This window comes from Lissotriton vulgaris, chromosome 3_1 (genome assembly GCF_964263255.1).
Source record: "Lissotriton vulgaris chromosome 3_1, aLisVul1.2, whole genome shotgun sequence".
Classification (NCBI taxonomy): Eukaryota; Metazoa; Chordata; class Amphibia; order Caudata; family Salamandridae; genus Lissotriton; species Lissotriton vulgaris.
This window is the reverse complement of record NC_141689.1, coordinates 12544003-12565920: the sequence shown is the minus strand read 5'-3', so window position 1 is coordinate 12565920 and position 21918 is coordinate 12544003. Positions and strand designations below refer to the sequence as shown.

Here is a 21918-nt window from a genome sequence, read left to right as displayed (position 1 = left end):
CTCTAACCTCATAAAGACGAGTAGGGTATTTTTAGAGGCTGCTCTCCATAGCTACCACTGGGATAGCTTTCAAATAAGGTTGTCTTTAACCTATCACCTCTAATGGACTGTTTGGACTGGTACAAGGTGCCCACTATAACTACTGGACAGCATATACCAGGCCAACTTCTCACCATGAATTATAATGAATTAGAAATGGGTGTTAAAGGAAGTTATACATGTTTAAAATGGGAGCAAGAATCTGATTTTAGGGGTGGTTTTTTTTGTACGACACTGAATTTACAGTTACTCATAATGCCATATGATGGAGAAGGTGGTTTGCAAAATGTGCTTTTCCTCCCCATTAACTTCTGTTTGGAGGCAAAGAATTGTTTAAAATTCAATATATAATGTCAATCTACTATTCAGTTAGCCACACTTCTCCCAATTAAAATAATACCCCACTTGTGTGAGTGGGCTATTCACCCTCGATAGGAAAGACTCAAAAATTTGATGTGTAAACATAATTTTTCCTTTGAATTTCGGTCTTTTCTTGTGATGTGGGTAGCTGCAGCATTTAGGTCAGCTGCCACCAACGAAAAGCTACAAACCCAGACATTTCTGAAAAGTAGATATCTCTGGCAGTCTGGGGGTGTGACGTCTGGATCCCACTTTCTTCTCTTACCTGGAATGCTTTTCAAACTACAAGCATTGTCCAAAATCACTGATTTTCCACGCATTGTCTGTGGGGAAAAGTTTCTAAATCTGTGGGGAACAATACAATTCCTACCACTCAGCATTTACATATTTCTCCTGATAATAACTGTTCACCATTTCTGTTGATGAGCCTATGACCTGCAACAGGAAAGCCTCCTTCCAAAAAAATTCTAGAAACGGCAATCTTTTTCCCTTGAAATTCACTCATTTTGGTGATGCGGGTAGTTGTGGTAATCGGTCTTATTCTTAGCCTACATATCAATCTACAGCCATTCAGCACAGCACCCCCGTTTGGGTGGAATCATCTCGCACCTCCCTAAGAGACTGCATACCATATGGATTTTAGTGGCCAGACTCACCCTCGACTGCCACAGTGGACCCACATCTTCCACTACCTCAAGTACCACTAAAGTATCCTCTCTTTCTGCTGCAGCGGATTCCAAAATGCTGATTTCGTTAACAGCTTCTTCTTCATGCCTCTTCTCAGATACCAAGGTAGTACTGAAGTTCTGATGCCAGGGGAGCCCCTTAAATCCTAGGGTTTGGGTCATTAAGGATGTGAAGGACAGTGGCCAATGGGCTCCTGGTCCCTGCGGCTAACCGGCCCCTGTAGTGACAGTATCTTGTGGGTGTACGCTACCCAGAATACTCTATTTTGTGTCCTTTCAAAATGCCAAGACCCTTCCTTGGCTGTATAGACCACCTAGCCCACCCTGATGTTTTGGCTAGACTTTGGGAGTGTACGTCTTCTGAATAACAAAGTATCCCACCTGTTGGGCAGGAGAGGGCGGGAAGGGCTTTGCCGTCCAGTGGGTGACTAGGTAATTACATATTGAGGGTACTGATGCCTGTGAGGCACAGGGTCTTGATCACTGTAAACACTAGTCATCATGGGAGGGCGGCGGTGTGACCTTCTTTCTGTCCAGGACTTTGACTTCCTCCTGGGGAAATGCCAGTACATCCCACTATTAGGGCAGTCTCTCAGGGAATCCTGCACAAGCACATGAGCTTTGTATCCTGAGGAGAGCACCCATGCAGGGTGGCATCCCTGTGCGTGCCAATTTACTCTCAATATGAGAATCTTCTTTGAGGGAGAAAAAGCAGGGTGGTTGTTAGACCTGACACCCTTGGCGTGGTTTTCCCCATATTTTGCCTCATCAGTCAGCCCTATGGAAGGCTCAAGGTACCCCCCTGGGCAGGGTGCAGTGTATGGGTAAGGTAGAGCATGTCCTAGTGTGGTAACATGCTCTGGTAGTGAGCAGCAGCCATTTTGTTTGCTTACTGCTCCTAGGTTATCTTGCTCCATAGATTAACATGGGGGAGGCTCGTCCCAATGGATACCAGCCTATCTTCCCATAGGAACAAGATGGGACATAAGTGATTGATATCCCTGAACAAAGAATTTAATAACAGATCTTTTAGGAAAGGTTGTTTTTATATTCTGTGTTTGAGAATAGTACTTTTAGAAAGTGGCTGTTCTCTTGTCTAAACCTTTCTGTGTGTCCGGGCCTGCTTGTAGATTGACTGTCTGGTTTGAGGGTGACAGGGGCTGCAGGGCCCCCAGGAGGTTGTCTGAGTCAGTCCGTGGTTGAAAGGCTGCATCTGCTGCCAGGGAAGTGGGAGGAGATAGCACCTGGGAGTGACTAGGGTTGTGCCTGCCTGACCACAATGCTGGCTCCACCTCCCGCTGGACGACTGTCACCTCTGTCCCTGATACTGAAAGAAAGAAGGAAGCCAGGAAGCCCAAGGGCTCCAGCAACACCCAGAACTGGTTTAAACCGGGCTCAGGGCCCACTTGCACAAAGACTTCAAAGACTCTTTGGGGTATAAGAGAAGGACTCCTGACAACAGAAAATTAGATTATACAATCAAGAGGAACCTCTGCTGGAGGAATGACCGCTGGAGAAATGAAGGAAGATTGCCTTGCTGTGTGCTCTGAGGGCTGACCTGTTCTGCTGTCCAACTGAAGGAGAGAAGAAGAAGGGTTTGCTGTGTGCTGTGCTCCTACCTGCTTGAAACTACCAAGACTTTACTGTGTGCTGTGTCTTTGACTGAATCTCCAAGGGCCTGAGAAGAGCTGGCCTCCTGTTCAGGAACCCAGGGTCAAAAGGTTCCATAGAAACTGAACTGCGCTGTAAGGACCGTGCTGTCTTGGCCGGGTGCGTGATTTATCTTTAACTTCTGATCGTGGGCAGAGATCGGTGTGCTCATCGGCACACATTCTGCGAGGGTCGGAGGCCCGTGGTGCCTCCCCTTGTGAGTCCTGCCCCAACACTGCCCCAACAAGATCTTGTGGCCATGAGGGCGGTCTTGTGGTGACCCGTGCCCTCAAAAATCACTGTGCCGCTAAAGTTTGCCACTGCCTTAGGCCTGAAATCGCCTTACGATCTCGCCGTCCCTTGCCGGGACCACAGAGCAAGAGATCGAAGCCGCTGTGCTCCCATTGGCTGCGAGCGCCGAGCCCCCTCAGCAACGCCGCGCTGGGATTGGTTCCCAGGCCGCCGCTTCATCGGGATAGCCGTGCTGCGAGTGGCTGGGGTCTTGTCATCCCTGAGGGCTTGTCCCGGGAGCCACACTGCCATTGGCTGACTCCCAGGTGTTTGTGAGGGCTCGTCTGCAGAGCCGTGACCTGATTGGTCCATCTGAGAGGAGCTGCGCTCAAAGATGCCGGGAGCCGCGACGCGAAGAAGAGCCTTCCCGGAGAAGACCCGTCCTCGCCGAGGGATCCGCCGAGGGATCCGTGAGTGCCTCTGCCTGCCGTCCCAACTGCCAAGCGTCTGCATAGCTCCCTGCCACTCGCCAGATTGTCAAGAGTGGGCAGAGAGCTAACGGGACTGGCCGGGGCCTGCTGGGAGACTTCCCCATACGCCAAGGCTTCGGTTCTTCATCAACACGGTGAGGTGCTCCTGCTAAGCAGCGCTAGGTACGGCCAGAAGCCGATTCAACGTTATTTAACCTACAGCCTTTGCCTATTGAGAGATTTGAGAGACTTGAGACTGATGTATATTAGGAACTTCCTAACGATTTGAGCGCTACCATCAAGATTAAGTGCATCCCTAAGATTAAAAGCAACTATTGTGTAACTGTTGATTTCTACTGCTGCTACTAGATAAAGTTATATTTTTATAAATATACTTACCTGTGTGGTCTCGGTTTGTGGTGGATTGGGGGTCATTGCTGGTGTCCAGTGCATTTATTATACACATTGCCTTGGGGTTAAGCCTGTCTGCTCGAGCCAAGCTACCTAGAGGGTGAGCAGGGGTTATCTACTGTGTGTATTCCTTCACCCTGACTAGAAGCAAGGGTCCCCACTTGGTCTAAGGTACTTACCTCTGTCAATTGGAGACCCCCAGATCTAACAGTGGTTGATACCAAACATGACACAATTGGGTTGTTCCATGATGGAGGTGGCTAATTTGAGTTTGCCCGGTAGCCAGACTTTTTATTCCATTGAACATCAGTGAATTACAGCAACATCTTGCTTTATAGAGTTTCTGTAGGGATATATGTGGTAACCTATATTTCCACCTCTTTAACATAATGCACTCTACCTCCTGGACTAAGGAGAACAACCTTAAGAATGACTTACTTACGTTAAGGCAGAGAGGTGGATCTGCAGCATTTGGTGTGTGCAGAGTCACTCTCGAGCAGACAGGCTGTACGTGCAGGGCTTCACTGGCAGACCTGCAGACATACTTTTCTCGAATTCTGCAGGGAGGCACAATAAAGTGCTGCAGCCCTGGTGACCCCTCCTATCACCCCTGCCATGGGTACCACTGGTACCATCTACTAGGGACTTACAAGGAGTGATAAGTGCTGGCTGATAGGGTACACTAATTTATAGTTACAGTCTGAGGGGAAAAAGCATTGGCCTAGTTGGCAGGTCCCTGTGCACTTCCGGGCCTAAAAAGACAGCATCTAAAGCAAAACATGGGGGGTAAACATGCCAAGAAGGCCATGTTCTAACAATCATGACCCACATCATCGTTGACATCATTGATGACATCACACATTTATTTTGTAAGTGAGTAGTTCTCTTCTCAAAGCGTAAGGTATATATATAAAAGTGCCCTTCTCTATGATCATCCCCCGCTTGTTGCTCCAATGCTGATGGTTATGGCTCAGAAAGTGCACTGGAGCTGCTACACAGGCCATAGTTTCAGTGCTCTCTCCATAATGTAGATATGTGTGAACTAGTTACCCCAATTGGCAATGACCTTAACCCCTTTATAAGTCCCTAGCTTATGGTACCTGTTGTACCTCAGGAATGGGTCCTAATGAGGTCACAAAGGCCTGAATCTCTGTTTGTGCCTCTCTGAGTGACCCAAGTGAACTACCGACAGCAGGCCTGCCATTACAAACGGCAGGAGCAATGCTAACCGTTCAAACTCAACATTGACCTTACCACATGTGGCAAAGTCAGTGCACTATTTTGAATGTGTGCCTTTCACCACTAAGTAAGGCCCCCTGAGGCAGGGTACCTTAAATTAAAGGTGAGGACATATCATTGCTAGCATATAGTGGCCTTTACCATTATTGGCTAACTAACTTATAGGTGGTCCATAGGACAATATGGGCTGGCAACCAGCTCAATTATGGTATCACCAAAATATTTCATGTTTGGTATCAAGCAATGTGCCTCATCACCCCTGATATGAATCTTGTGTCAAGAACGATGTGGCATCGAGAGCGTTGTCGACTTCTTCCACCTCCCATGGGTGTGCCCGGGGATAGCTAACTTCTGGGCACAGATTTTGAAATAGCTCGGGGACATCATTGATAAGCCCTTGACCCTAGAACCCATGCTTGTTCTGCTTGGTTACTCCAAACCTTTGCCCAAAGGCATAAGGAGATTAACTGATATGGGGTTGCTGATTGCGAGATGTAGGATTGCAGTTTTCTGGTTCGGTGGCCCACTTCCCACAGTAGCTTGTTGGTCAAAAGATATGCTGTACTGTAGCACACAGACCGAAAGTTACAGAGAGCTGCTCCCTCTAAGCAATCGGTCCAAAAACTTTAGGGAACTGTCCAAAATGTACCTCACCACTAAGGAAGATGATGTTGTTTACGAGGCACCCCCATTGCCTTGGCAAAAGAGAGAGATGAGACAGCCTACCATGGGGTCTGGTTGCCTTACGGGGGTTGGGCCAAGGATCTACTCAGCTCCAATGCCCTGCAGCGCTTGTTGGCTGTTGTGGTAATTGGCGCTGTGTTTAATTCATAAATATCCTGTATGATTTATTTTGCCTTTTGAAATCTACTGCCATAACCTTTATTTCAGCATTTCGAGACTCGAAGGAAATGACGATGCATAGTTAGGTTCCATGAGATTCATCATAAGACATAGAAGGTATTCTCTAACTGTTAGATTTGGGGTCTCTAGTTGGCACATGTAGGTACTTGTGACAAATAGGGACCCTCTCCTCTAGTCAGGGAAAGGGGGTTTACACTCCTAAAATAACCCCTGCTCACCCTCTAGGTTGAGTGGCGCGAGCAGTCAAGGTTAATCTCAGAGGGGTTGTAAGTTAAACAGTTGTGACCACATACAGTAACTCAGTGACAACACTACAAATGGACACCACACAGGTTTTATATCAAAAATAAGTATACTTTATATAGAGTTACCAACAGACCATAAACGACAAAAATACATGGTAGGATTACTTTAAGATGGTAGATTTAAGCTTAGTTCAGTTCAGTTCTTAGATGCAACACTCTGCATCAATGTACCTATGTTGCCTTGAGCTTCCACGACAAGCAATGTCGCAGTGATGGGAAATGTGGCAAAGTTCAGATACAAAGAAATAAAGACGTGAAGATCTTGCAGATGCGGCACGCTTCTCAGGGATGCGAGAAGTTCTCGGTTCGATGCGTGGACTGCAGAGGCGACGCCCACAGCTCCAGCGGTGACGCTCTTCCCCACGATGCGTGAAGCTTCCGCTTGATGCGATAACTACAGTGACGACATCCAAGATACGACGGCAGCAGCTCCGACGGCGGCGCGCTTCTCGGGGATGTGAGGTGCTCTTGGTTAAGGTGGTGCAATGCCACAGTTCCAGCAGCGACACCCTCCTTTGGAGTTGCGACGACAGGCACAGCGACGGCGACACGCTCCGACCTTGTTGCTAGATTCTTCTCCTGATGCGGTGCAGTGCGACAACTGCAGTGGCGGTACCCTCCCTTTTCGGAGTTGCAACGGCAGCAGCAGCGACGGTGACACGTTTCATCTTCGTTGCGGCACGCTTCTCTCCGATGCGGTGCAGTGCGACAGTTCCAGAGGTGACACCCTCCTTTGGAGTTGCGGTGGCAGGCACAGCGAGGGCGACAAGCTTCTTCTCATTAAGTCGTGCTTCCAGCTCCTTGCGACACAAAGTTCCTCAGAAGGCCCAAAACAGCAGCAGGCACTTCCAAAGAACTCTGGAGAGGTGGGGGGTGAATTCTGTTGTCCCTGAGACTTCAGCAGGAGGCAAGCTCTTTTCCAAGCCCTTGGAGAACCTTCACAAGTTGAAAGCAAAGTACACAAAGTTCCTTTCTCCTTCCTTTGGCAGTAAGGCAACCACTGCAGGCCAATCCCCCAAGCAGCAATTCAGCTTGGGAATAGTCTCTGTTCAGTTTCTTCAGGTTCCTCTCCTCAGTAAAGGTTTCTTCTTGTAGTCCAAAGTGGTCTAATTTCATGGGATCTGGGTCTCAATATTGATACTCCAAAATCCTTTGTTCTCTGAGGGGAGAGGGGCTTTTGATCAGTCCCAACCAGTTCTGAAGCACTCTGTTTACCAGACTTCTCCTTTCCTTTCACAGTGCAGGGCAGGCACATCAGACGCCCCACAGGAGGTGGATCCAACATTGTGGAAGGCAAGTACAGTCCTGGAGCACTTTGTTTCTTTCAGTGTGCAGAGCAGAGACATCAGCCGCTCCCCAGGGGGTGGAGTCAGCATTGTGGAAGGAAGGCACAGCCCTAGTCAAGATACAGGTGCAACTCCTCTCTCCCATCTAGATGCAGATCTCTCTATTCACCACTGGGTGTCTCAGCCTGTCTCCTGGAATTCCCCATCCCTGTCACTCTCAAAACCAGACATAGAAATACACAAACTAGCAGAGGCAGGTTTGAATGGTTAGAAAAGCAAATACCTACTTTCTAAAAGAGGTATTTGCAAACACAGAATATTAAAATAAACTTTATTAAAAGATGTATTTTATTATTCTGAGTTCAGGCATACATAACTCGAATTTCCACCATGTTCTCTGAGACAGTTATGATTATAAAATGTAATAATTCTAACATCCCATTCAGGCCTATGGAGAACAGGTAGCCTTGCAATAGTGAAAAAACAAAAATAACTGTAATTCACTAATAGGACATGCCACACACACCAGGGCTTGTCCTATCTTATACTTACAATTTACCCTGCCCTGTGGCCTACCATAGGGGTGACTAATATGAAGAAAGTTTAGGGATTGGGAAGTGTGTGCACTTGCACAGTTAGCATGACAGTGCCAGACTGCATGCAAGCTCTGCAATGGCAGACCTTAGACACACTTTACAAGGCTTCTTCTATGGGTGGCACAACCAGTGCTGCAAGCCCACTAGCAGCATTTGTATTTACACGCCCTGGGCACACTCGGTGCACTAGACTAGGGTCTGACAAGTAAACCAAATAGCCTAACATGGAACCACTGAATAATTCATCACTTTACAATAGGGAGCACTTGCACTGTGGCCTTGGATAGCAGTGGCACATTGCCCAAAGCTTCTAACATCAGCAAAAATACATGAAGCAACAGCAAAAATGGAAGGAAGACCCACGCCAATGGTGCGAGGTCACTAATGTACACTTTCATTCATGTGGTGCCTAGAATTGGTCTCTGTATTTTATGTTTTTGTATGGTTTTATCTTTTTTGTGGTCTTTAATTAATTTTATATTTCTTTGCAGTATGAAATTTAATAAAATAAATTATAAAAAAAGAAAGGAAAAAAGGACGATGTGGCATGCACCCAGGTGACTAGTTTAGAGGTTGCACACCTGGCTGCTCCAGCCTTTCCTGTACTTTGTCTGCCAGCCCACAACTGCTGTCGCTAAGACAGTAGTATGACCCCCTGCCAGGAGGTGTGAACTCTTGCAGGAGTCAGAATCAAAACCCTGGATGAGGAGGAGGTCACACCTCCTTCTCTCAAGATGACTAGTGGCATGGTACCTCAAGGCGGTGAGCTTCAAAGCCATCACCATCTGTGATATGTAACTAGGCTAACTCCCAAAGCAGGAACCAGCCTTCCCTCTGCCCCAGGCACATTTGAACCTGGGTAAGTGTAGAAATTTGAGATTTAGGAGGTGTACACCGTTAGAAGGCTAGCCACACCTCGAGGGTGGGCTACCTGGTCTGTACAACTAAGGAAGACTTCTGAAATGTTTAAAGGTGGCAGACTAGAAGGTTCTGGATAGAAAAGATGACACACTCCCCTGCATGTGGTCACCTCAGTTGCAGATTAGCAGCTGGGGCTAGAAGCCGATTTTCCACTTGCAATCACAGCACTAATGACCCTAAACCTAGGATTTAAGTAAAACCCTTGACACCAGAACCTCAGTTCTGATCTGACTCACAACAAAGGACCAAGAAGAGGCCCCTGTTTGTGGCAACAGGATCTGCATAAAGCATAGGCATGACACTCTCCTCCTGTGGCAACCTTCCTGGCTCATGGCTGCGACTCGTTGGGAAGAATTGCTTGTTTCTCCCAAACAGAGGGACCCATTTGAGAGCCAAAGGCAACTCCTGACTCCCCTAGAATAGTGGCACTGGTCGCCTGTTTACAGCAGGTAAAAACAACGCACTGGAACCAAAGAATTGCTGGCCATCAGGCTTTACGAGGTATCCCCCAAGAGTAGATGGTCCAGTGCATTGTGGAAAATATAGTGCTGACCTCCAACAAGTTCAAGGTGGCTAACGTTTTCCTCAGTGCGTTGAAATAACGTTCTGCTGAGCTTAATGCTGGCAAGGCTTGTTGGTCACCAGTCTGGCAACCACCACCTTTACTTGACGCAGCACCTCAGGGGAACCCTGCCAAATCTTCATCTGATGTCAGCAGTAGCTTCCTTGTTGACTTTTTGCACCCATGTCCCCATCAGCACAATGATAGCGGTAAAACCAGCTCCCAACCGGCTCCCACCTCAGCACCATGGACAACCCGGACAACTCTGCACCGTGGCTTCATGAGCCAGGTAAAATCAAACTGACTGTCATGTCCTGAAACCTGCATCACATTTACACTCCTTGGGTTCCACGCAACTCAACCTGTAAGGGACCATTTATCTTTAATGGGTTTTACATTTAACCACAATGCAAACGTGTTGTAGTATTGATTTGCAGTGATTTATTGCTTCTAAAATCCATATCCTGTTGCACTTATCTGATTTACTTCATTTTGGTGTCTATATTTATATATAAATCTTCTTTATTTTTATAAATTTGTCTCGGATTTCTTTTGCGTTGAGTCAATTACTTAACGTTACCATTTTTGTACTTTGAAATTCTTAACACATGTTCCTCTAGTAAAGCCTGACTGTTCTTTGCCACTCTACCGGAACTGAGCTAAGGAATTATTATTTTGAATCCATGGGCCATATTTGGGGTATTCTGAGGGTATTGCATGGTGAAGCCTAACCAGCCTCACTGTATAATACTCCACCTTCTACAGTAAACAAAAAGTGATGGATGGAATGGTTGAATTAATCTCAGCCACTGGTAATCACTCGGGCCGCATCTCAATCCATCGTAATTTTGCTCACCATGCCACCTCAGTATGGACCCAGCTATATACAAATCAGTCTTGACCCTGCTCCAGTGGGAACAGTCTGGTATGCCGAGACGTGGGTCCCGTACACACTGTGTCACTGGAACCAAACTGTACGCGGCTGATGATTACATAACTAGCTCAAAACTGGTGCTGGGTTGCTTGTGTTCCGATTCTGGGAGGACATGACTTGGTAGTTCCCGTTGGACTATTCCTATTGGAGGAGGTCAAGACTCTCTTGCATATAGCTGGGTCCAAACTGAGGGGGCATGGTGCGGGAAAATAATGATGTATTTCATCTACAACTTGTATGCATTCCTTAGTCAGCGCATAAGGGAAAGTCCTACTAAGAAATCATGCAGAGCAGTGCAACAAGGCAACTTGTTCACCATGTTGCGCGAACGTGAGGGAGCTGAAAAGAGCCTTATTTACAAAGATACAGCAGTCTTCCACTATCTCCTAGCTCCGGCACACTGGTTCAGTGTACCGGAGCTAGGAGATAGTGTCCATGGCTTTGTTGCGCCATGGACACTTACGTGCATAAAAAAACAATCCAAAGAGAATCACACATAGGAAGAGGGAGTACAGAGAAGAAAAAACATATTTCTCCCAGTAATGCCTCTTGATGGTAGGCATATTGATTTCACACATTTCCAGCTTTACAAACTTTGGTAAACCTGGTAATATCCATGGAAGGATACAGATGAGTGCCCATATTCCACCAATGTGTTACATTTCTTTACATTTCTTTACAAAGCCGCACCTGGCCACACAAATTAGGCCTTAAGTGGCTTTGTAAATTCAAAATAATCCTTGCATTGCTCTGACTCAGTGTCAGACCTGGCTACTTTTGGCGTGTTTCCCCAGTCTTTTTGCTTTCTGACCTCCTGTTTTTAATGGTACGCTGGACTCCTTTTTTGAAGGGTTAGTGGCCCTGCACACATTTTCCCTGCTATCCAGTGCTATAATGCAAGTGTTCCTACTGTAAATTGGATTGTGATTGGTTTTCCATGATTAGCTTATTTGATTTACCAGTAAGTCCCTAGTACGGTGCACTATATGTGCCCAGTGCCTGTAAATCAAATGCTACTAGTGGGCCTGCAGCACTGGTTTTGCCACCCACATAAGTAGCCTTTCAAATGTGTCTCAGACCTGCCACTGCTGTGTCTGTGAATGCAGTTTGACTGCCATGTCGACATGGCAAGTGCCACCACTTGCCAGGCCCAAACCTTCCCTCTTACTATGTATAAGGCACCCCTAAGGTAGTCCAAATTTGCTCCATAGGCAGATTGCAATATATATAAAAGATAGAACATGTACTGAGGCACTGTACATGTATAAATTGTGAAATAATGCCCATTGCTTGTTTCACTATTGGAAGGACTATCTCTCCCGTAGGCTATCTTTGGAGCTGCCTTGTAACATATTATAAGTATAACATTTAATTGGGAAGAGATAGAGATTTCAAACATGAGCTCCCTGAGCTTAAGATTTAAAAATACATATTTAAGAAAAGATTATTTTTATATTGTGGATTTAAAAATGCCACTTTTAGAAAGTGCAAAAACAACAGTTGGTGGACAGTCTGGTTTTAGACTGAAAGGGTCTGTTTCTCACACAAAGGGAGGTGAAGTGTGACCCTCAACCCTGGACACAGGCCAGGTCGCTCCCCTACCGCGTCAGCACCACCCTTGCTGCCCCCTTGCTGCCTCTACTTTCCCGATGTTTTTTCTCCCGCTGCTGCCTCCCCTGCCGCCCCGCCCCCGTGCCTGATTGGACCCCCGCTCTAACCCACCTGCCTCCGTCCTTCGCCCCTTCTTAAGGGAGGGCGCTGAGCACTAAGGGAGCGACCCTCGACCCCGGTCACAGGCCAGCTCACTCCCCCACCGCGTCAGCACCACCCTTGCGGCCCCCTCACTACCTGTACTTTCCCGCCATTTTTTCTCCCGCCTCTCTCTCCCACCGCTTCCTCCCCTGCGGCCCCGCCCCCATGCCTGATTGGACTCCTGCTCCCCCTCCCACCTACTCCTCCATCCCTCACCCCTTCTTAAGGGAGGGCGCTGTGCACTAAGGGAGTAACCCTCAACCTTGGTCACAGGCCAGGTCACTTCCCCACCACGTCAGCACCACCTTTGCTGCCCCCTTGCTGCCTCTACTTTCCCGCCATTTTTTCTCCCGCCTCCCGCTCCCACCGCTGCCTCCCGTGTGGCCCAGCCCCCCGCGCCTGATTGTACCCCCGCTACCCCTCCCACCTGCACCTCCCTCCCTGGCCCCTTTTTGATGGATGCCACTGCGCGGCTGTGCAGCGGACGCGTGCAGTGGACACACGCAGCAGGCGCGACACTGGTGCGCCAAAGGCAAGCCCATCTGTGCCCGTCCGCGCCTGGACCACACCCAGCACCAGAATCCCTGGCCCCCACCGAAGCCAAGCTGCCCGAGGTGTTCTAGAGGCTGGCAGGCTGCGAAGTATTCTAGAGGCAAGCAGGCTCGGAGGTGTTGTAGAGGTGGCAGGCTATGAGGTGTTGTAGAGGCAAGCTTGCTGTGAGGTGTTCTAGAGCAGGACAGCTATGAGGGGTTCTAGAGGCAGGCTGGCTGTGAAGTATTCTAGAGGCAAGCAGGCTCGGAGGTGTTGTAGAGGTAGCTGGCTATGAGGTATTGTAGAGGCAAGCAGGCAATAATGTGTTGTGGAGGCAAGCTTGCTGTGAGGTGTTCAAGAGCAGGCCGTCTGTTAGGGGGTCTGGCGGAGGCAGGCTGTGAGATGTTCTAAGGGGCAGCTGTGAGGTTTTCTAGAGGTTGCCTTTTTCCTCCCCTGGTAGAGGTCGCCACTCCCCCTCCGCTGCAGTGGCATAGAGGAACCGCTCCCATCCCTCCTTCCTTGCTGCACGGAGGTTTGAGCCTCCTCCCAGCCTCTGGCAGCCTTTGTACCGCACTGACCTAGGCAATTTCCCTGCTGTCATTGCGCCTGGTTTTTATCTCTATTTTCTTCTTTCTGTTTCCTTATTTTATTAGGCTTCATTTTTTATTTTTTTGTTATTTGCCCCTGTGTGACTCTACCTCTTTAATCCTCTTCCCTCCAGTTGTCCGCTCTCCGTCTCTGCGGCAACCAGGTAATTTTGGTTTCTCGTTCCCGCCTGCCCTCCTGCCATCCTGACTGAAGCCACCCACCTCCCAGAGCTATATAATCGAGGCCATAGAGCGGGCATGCCGCGGGTGCCTGTCTGAGCCTAAACTGCGATTAGCACCCCTCAGGGATCGTGGAAACAGTACAGTACTACTTGCACAGTCACTCTTGCTCACCGTTTCTCAGAGAGATACACAGAATAAACGATGGAGACGTTTTCAGTAAGCATATATTGAACCAGCATCATTCTAATATAAAATACATGTGCTGGAACAACCATGAGAGAGAAACAGATATATACAATTACAAGCACCAGCAGAGTAAATTAAAGGTAGAATTCTATCATGAGGCTAAAAGAATGAATATATGCAGGCATATAGATACATTGCAGTAATCTTGAGTACTCCTACAATGTAAACCGTAACTAGATGTACCTCAATGCCCCTAGCATGTATGTAGGTGTATATCCAACAATCCCCCTAGGAAAGAATGAAACCCATAACCTGATGTGAGAGAATGAAGGACCCCATCTTGGTCTTGATTTGGACTCCCGCTAGAGGGATGTCAGGCAGCTGCATACTGGTGTATCTGCATGTAGGAACTTCAGCGCCTCATGTCAGCATGGAAAATTTCTCCAGCAAAGATGTCATACTTATATACCAAAAAGGTACCCTCAGGGAATCTAACTAGATGTGTCATGGTACTGTGGGCATATCACTTCCTCTCGAATGCCAGAGAGAGGTACCGATGGACAGAGCGGGGCCTCATATTCGCAAGCGGTTGCCGGGTGAGGTGAGGTCGTCTCCCACAAAAAGCTGGGAGAAAGACAATTTACGTCTTCCAGTATACATTGGGACTCCAACTTCCTGATAGATACAAGTATTGTAAAGTATATCATTTAACTTTAATTTGCACATTATCATCACACCAGATTTTCTTTATGTTGCAGTAGCTTACCATCACTAGGGTCCTGAGGAAAGCCGGGTAGAGTTTCCATTTGGCTGAGACATGTTGACCGTCCTGCACAGCGCCATAGTGTAGTTATAGATTCGGACTACCAGGCGTGGTTTTAACTTTGACACTTGGACAATCCTTATTAAACACATTTTTTGTCTAAGTAGTTAATTTTAATTTTAATTATCACTTTCACTAGAGCACTGCACTTCATTAGCATCACCTCTTGAGCAACATTCTGGCTAGAGTTTCTTCTGATATCCACGTCCGTACCATCACTTGATGGTTTGGGCGGTGTTCGGATTGATTACCAACTCCCACATGATGAGATTCCGCCAGAAGGGTGGGCTGATGGGAATTTCTCAGCCAGTTGTAACTCATTTTTCTTTTGTATAATTCCTGTTGGTTCCTAGTTACTAGTACAGAAGCACATACAGTGGACCGGGAATCTCTGAGATGTTCCAGTGTCAGAGGCTGGTAGAGATGTGTTCTAGAGTCAGAGGCTGGTACAGAGGTGTTCTAGAGTCAGAGGCTGGTACAGAGGTGTTCTAGAGTCAGAGGCTGGTACATAGGTGGTCTAGAGTCAGAGCTGATACAGATGTGTTCTAGAGTCAGAGGCTGGTACAGAGATAATCTAGAGTCAGAGGCTGGTTCAGAGGTGATCTAGAGTCAGAGGCTGATACAGATGTGTTCTAGAGTCAGAGGCTGGTACATAGGTGGTCTAGAGTCAGAGCTGATACAGATGTGTTCTAGAGTCAGAGGCTGGTACAGAGATAATCTAGAGTCAGAGGCTGGTACAGAGGTAATCTAGAGTCAGAGACTCATACAGAGGTGTTCCATATTCAGAGGCGTGTACAGAGGCATCCTAGAGCCGGAGGCTGTCAGAGAGGTGTTCTGGAGTCAGAGGCTGGTACAGACTTGTCCTAGAGGCAGAGGCTGGTACAGGTGTGTTCTAGAGTCAGAGGCTGGTACAGAGGTGTTCTAGAGTCAGAGGCTGGTATATAGGTAATCTAGAGTCAGAGGCTGGTATAGAGGTAATCTAGAGTCAGAGGCTGGTACAGATGTGTTCTAGAGTCCGAGCCTGGTACAGAGGTGTCCTAGAATCAGAGGCTGGTGCAGATGTGGTACAGATGTGCTCCAGTGTCAGAGGCTGGTACAGAGGTAATCTACAGTCAGAGGCTGGTACAGAGGTAATCTAGAGTCAGAGGCTGGTAGAGATGTGTTCTAGAGTCAAAAGCTGGCACAAAGGTAATCTAGAGTCAGAGGCTGGTACAGAGGTAATCTAGAGACAGAGGCTGGTACAGAGGTAATCTGCAGTCAGAGGCTGGTACAGAGGTAATCTAGAGTCAGAGGCTGGTAGAGATGTGTTCTAGAGTCAGAGGCTGGTAGAGATGTGTTCTAGAGTCAGAGGCTGGTGCAGATGCGATCTAGAGTCAGAGGCTGGTACAGATGTGTTCTAGAGTCAGAGGCTGGTAGAGATGTGTTCTAGAGTCAGAGGCTGGTACAGATGTGTTCTAGAGTCAAAGGCTGGTGCAAATGTAATCTAGAGTCAGAGGCTGGTATAGAGGTGATCTTAGAGTCAGAGGCTGGTACAGAGGTGATCTTAGAGTCAGAGGCTGGTACAGATGTGTTCTAGAGTCAGAGGCTGGTACAGATGCGATCTAGAGTCAGAGGCTGGTACAGAGGTAATCTAGAGACAGAGGCTGGTACAGAGGTAATCTACAGTCAGAGGCTGGTACAGAGGTAATCTAGAGTCAGAGGCTGGTACATAGGTGTTCTAGAGTCAGAGGCTGGTGCAAAGGTAATCTAGAGTCAGAGGCTGGTACAGAGGTGATCTTAGAGTCAGAGGCTTGTACAGATGTGTTCTAGAGTCAGAGGCTGGTGCAGATGCGATCTAGAGTCAGAGGCTGGCACAGAGGTGATCTTAGAGTCAGAGGCTTGTACAGATGTGTTCTAGAGTCAGAGGCTGGTACAGATGTGTTCTAGAGTCAGAGGCTGGTAGAGATGTGTTCTAGAGTCAGAGGCTGGTACAGAGGTGATCTTAGAGTCAGAGGCTTGTACAGATGTGTTCTAGAGTCAGAGGCTGGTGCAGATGCGATCTAGAGTCAGAGGCTGGTACAGATGTGTTCTAGAGTCAGAGGCTGGTACAGAGGTAATCTAGAGTCAGAGGCTGGTACAGATGTGTTCTAGAGTCAGAGGCTGGTGCAGATGCGATCTAGAGTCAGAGGCTGGCGCAAAGGTAATCTAGAGTCAGAGGCTGGCGCAAAGGTAATCTAGAGTCAGAGGCTGGTACAGAGGTGATCTAGAGTCAGAGGCTGGTACAGAGGTGTTCTAGAGTCAGAGGCTTGTACAGATGTGTTCTAGAGTCAGAGGCTGGTGCAGATGCGATCTAGAGTCAGAGGCTGGTACAGAGGTAATCTAGAGTCAGAGGCTGGTGCAGATGCGATCTAGAGTCAGAGGCTGGTACAGATGTGTTCGAGAGTCAGAGGCTGGTAGAGATGTGTTCTAGAGTCAAAGGCTGGTGCAAAGGTAATCTAGAGTCAGAGGCTGGTACAGATGTGTTCTAGAGTCAGAGGCTGGTAGAGATGTGTTCTAGAGTCAAAGGCTGGTGCAAAGGTAATCTAGAGTCAGAGGCTTGTACAGATGTGTTCTAGAGTTAGAGGCTGGCGCAAAGGTAATCTAGAGTCAAAGGATGGTACAGAGGTGCTTTATAGTCAGAGAGGAAATCTAGAAGGAGAGATGGATAGAAAAGTGTTCTTTCATCAGAGAGACTCAGAGAGGTGGTCTATCCTCGGAGAGGATCGGAATTGTGTTTTTCTCAGAGATACGCAGAGGTGCGCTCTAGAGTCAAAGAGAGCAGTTTGAGTCCTCCGTCCCCAGAAACAAGAAAATACCTGTTTTACAGGTGGTAAAGTTTCAAAGGCAGACAGATGTGCTGTAAATTCAGAGACAGGCAAAGAGCCACTCTTACCTTGGAGCGAGGCAGCAGAGAGGCGATCTATGCTCAGAGTCAGGTAGAGAAGTGTTCTGCCCTTTGAGTCAGGCAGAGAGGTGCTGTCCCTCCCACAGTGTGAGAGATGTGCTGTTAGATGGGAGAGGGATGATATTTATTCCTATTTCTCAGTCCCCCCCTGACATGTGGTATAGTCCTTGTGTTTGAACAAGATCCTCCCCCAGCTTGGACCCTCCCTCAGATGATCCTGCTGCTGATGCCAAGGTGCTGCTTGGGTCTGCCACGTGTGCAGCCCTGTAGTGGCTTTCACTGGTGAACATCATTAATGCACACCTCAGGCTGCAATGCCTCAAGGCATGTCAATATTTGGTGTACTGTTGCCCAGCACAAAATTCTTCTTTTTAACCAAGATCAGCACATTTGAATTGGCCCGGTCCAGAATCCACAGGCCACTGACAGGTACCCATGTCTTGGTAGGCAGGCTACAGCCAGTTACATTATAGTTACAGGAATGTCACAGACAAGATACTGGTATGATATGCTAAAGTTACATGTAGTTGCATACATATTAGATGATGGTTACATCCATTTTACATAGTGCGAATATTTAAGTCACAAGTTGACTGTTTGCAGAGTGTCCGCAGGCTACATGCAGGCTGATAACACATTGCATGTGATATCTATTGACCAAACATTTTACTTGGTTTAAAGTCTGGCTAGATACATGTTATTACAAACATGCAGGTTATGTAAAGATTACACGTGTTACATTTCAGTTGCGGTTACATGCACGTTACACACTGGGTACTCAAAGGTTACTTCCAGGTTGCAGCCAAAGTACTTGCAAGCAAAATATAGGGTTCAGAAAGACTACATAGTGGTTACATATACATTACATGCAGCTTGCAAACAAATTACATTCAGGGTATTCTGTTTACACAAATGCTTCACACAAGTTACAAGCCAATTGCATTTGTTAATTTGTTAATATATTTTGTTTAGCGCCCCATTACCCGAGACCGTTTTGGTGCTGCCTTTGAAGGAGCTATATTGCTGAGAGAATATGGGACAGAGGACACAGTTAGTGATTGTAAAGCCATGTTTTCAAAGCCTTTCTAAATGGAAGAAAATATTGTGATTCTTTTGAGATTAAGGGGAAAGGAATGCCATATTTTTCTATGCAAAAATCAAATGTTTTACCGCCCCATCAGGCTTTCCAGAAGACGGGGACTGTCACTTTTTTTAAGGTAGTGTAACAAAGGGACCTAGAGGGCATGCACCAGCAACATTTTTGAATAAAATAATCTGGTCAAAGACTATGCACAAGGCCCTAAAAGTGATTCTTTTCTTATAGGCAACGAGTGGAGTTTGTGGAGTGCCGTCGAGGCTGAGTGGTGTATGGGAAGACCAACAGTCAAGCGTACCTCTACATTCTGTAAGATCTGGACTGTAGTTTTCCCACACATTTTTGCTGCATGTTCACATATATTGTCCATTGCAGTAATCTAATTTGGATAAAATCAGTGGCATGACAATGGACTTTTGAAGATAGGACGGGATGTAAGGAAGAATTTTCCTCATGATCTTTAAAAGATAGAAAACGGAGGAAGTGATTTGGTTCACCTGATTTTCGAATTAAGCCATTTGCTGAAAACAACACCAAGGTTTCAGCCTTTGTCAACTGGAGTGGGAAGAAAACCTAAGTCCTATGGCCACCAATATGGGAACCAAAAAGTGATGTTATTACCGAAAAGAAGAACCTCAGTTTTTCCTGAATTAAATCTGAGGGCCTGATTCCGATCTCAGTTGGAAGGCCTCCCAATCGGATTCGGATATCGTGAGTCGAATTCGTAGCCCTTGTTTCTGACTGAATCGGACACAGTTCCAAACGATCTGAGTACGATATGTGCAACGCCTTCACGCTGACTGAATCGGTCACAAACAGCATTCGTACAGAACGAGCCATTCGTAGCCAATTTTTGCAGCTCTGTGGACATGCTTTCTGAACAAGCAAGTACGATCACCGATTCGGAAAGCCTTTACGATTCGGGATGCCCGGAACTAAAAGGCTGTCAGAATTGGCCTTTGGGGTCCCTGGCTGGTCCTCCAGCACCCGGGGCCTCTGAATTGGTCTTGTGGGGGTACCTATGGGACCACCCCTTTCCATGCATGCATAGTGTGGGAGGCAACATGGGGAGCCCACCACAGGGTGCAGGCTTTACTGCAACCAACCCTTTTTGCTATGGGAACCTGTGTACGCGTTTGTTATACAGGGTCACATGGAGTTCAATGGCTGTCTGAGCGAACCAAGTCCCTCACTATACGGATGCGTTGCACTCGCTCGCTTGGACTACCGTGATCCAATTTGTACTGAAAGCATCCCGCATCAGATTTGGACGAGATGCTTTCTGAACGAGATCGTAATCGACCCCTTAGGCAGTTTTCACTCATCCATGCACTTATGTTTTCCACGCATTTCCGGAATTGAAAAGATCTGTCTAGAAAGGTATGCCTGATATCTGCTGTGTATCGTCAGCAGATGATACCACTAAGAAACCAAATGATTCAATACGTTTAGTTAAGGGACTAATATAAAGATTAGACCGTGTGGGGCTCAAGCATGCTCCATGCTCCATGCTCCATGTGGAACAGCGCATGGTATAGTGAAGGACAGAATGAAGGACAGTACGAATGCAAGTAAGGGAAGGGCAAAAAAAACTAGACAGGATGAATGCGAGAACGGGAGGGGCAAAACAACTAGACAGTACGAATGCAAGAAAGAGGGGTACGACAACCAGACAGTATGAATGCAAGAAAGGGAGGGGCAAAACAACTAGACAATACAAATGCAAGAAAGGAAGGGGCAAAACAACTAGACAGTACGAATGCAAGAAATGGAGGGGCAATACAACTAGACAGTATGACTGCAAGAAAGGGGGGTAGGACAACCAGACAGTATGAATGCAAGAAAAGGGGTTGGGCAGAACAACCTGACAGTACAAATGCAATAAAAGGGAGGGGCAAAACAACCAGACAGTACAAATGCACGAAAGAGAGGGGCAAAACAACTAGACATGACCAATGCAAGAAAGGGGGGCAGAACAACTAGACAATGTGAATGCAAGAAAGGGGTGGCAAAACAACTAGGCAGTACAAAGGCAGGAAACGGAAGGGCAAAACAACTAGACAGTACGAATGCAAGAAAGGGAGGGGCAAAACAACTAAACAGGCTCTGTGCATTAGAATAATATATCCTATAGATATGACATAGGACTGAGGTCAGTAGGTCTCTATCGAATATACTAAACTTAATTGTGAGTGCCAGCTAGCTCAGAGGTTACTAGAAAGTTTCTCGAATACACAAGAAGGGATTATTTTCTGACAACTGCATAAACATGATAACTTTGTTTCCCTAGTACTGGAAAATATCTTCAGAGTCGTAAAAACAATAGATAACTAGTTCACTCAGTCCAAAGTGCATGCTTCGTTTCAACAGAGTTGCAGAGAACTAGTGAGATGGGCATTTTCAATAAAAGGTTTATTGAACAGTCTTCTTTCTCATACAATCATTAGACAGAATGCAAAGAATAATAAGTACAGCGAGAATAGTATTATAAAATAACACTGTAATAGCATTGTCTAGTGCTATGACATATAAAAATACATACATAAATAACACAGGCTACAATACTCAGCTGGTGCTTCTCAAATATGCCTACCAATGTACTTAACCTAGGTCTAGTACCAGGGAAGAAGTAAGTGCTGTTTAGCATTGGTTTAGTTTTTGCCAAGAACTGCCAAAGGTTTCTCTAGGTACTAATCAGCTCCATACCTTAGAATAAAGGAGGTTGGTATCTCTGTCTCGGGACTCTATTTCACAACACCCCACAAGGTTAGTCAGAAACACTGGAGCTGGATTTCTCGGCAGAGGAGGGCAGCTTCATGATCAGTGCGTCAGCTAGAGAATCGGCATCCTTCAGCACATGCCGTAGCGTGCTGTGTCGGGCAAGTAGGTAGTCGAACTGCACCGTCCTTTGCTATAGCAAGTGAAGGTATATTTATACCTTGAAGGTGTTTAAGCATGCCATGTTTGCCGTAGAGTCGGGTATATGAACATCATGGATGAACCCCTAAGGAATAGTTTTTCATGCATACTAATGGATTTCCTGGAATAATCAATATCCAGTCTAGGGGAAGTCCCTTCTGCTTAAGAGTCTGGTTTTCCAAGACATTGTTGTGATGTTGATGAACGGATGGAAGTAGCCATGCCTGTATTCGGGCTATTCCTAAATTAGGACTCCATATCTATGCCTATATAAGGGCAGTGTGAATTGTACCTATATTAGGGCATTATTCAGGAAAATGCATTCGGAATCTAAATCACCACACATCAAACTAGACAGTGCGAA

General features: G+C 46.8%; 2 protein-coding genes across 2 annotated transcripts in view; both read right to left on the bottom strand.

Annotated features, from left to right (window-relative positions):
- Positions 1-17631, bottom strand: part of LOC147725826 (uncharacterized) — a 295047-nt gene extending 277416 nt beyond the window's left edge. Inside the window, exon 1 of the mRNA XM_086960002.1 lies at positions 17528-17631. The gene's annotated coding sequence lies outside the window, so the exon portion shown is untranslated. The remainder of the gene's footprint in view (positions 1-17527) is intronic.
- Positions 1-17655, bottom strand: part of LOC147725825 (uncharacterized) — a 962593-nt gene extending 944938 nt beyond the window's left edge. The window contains exon 1 of the mRNA XM_086960000.1: positions 17528-17655. The gene's annotated coding sequence lies outside the window, so the exon portion shown is untranslated. The remainder of the gene's footprint in view (positions 1-17527) is intronic.
- Between the last annotated feature and the right edge of the window lie 4263 nt (positions 17656-21918).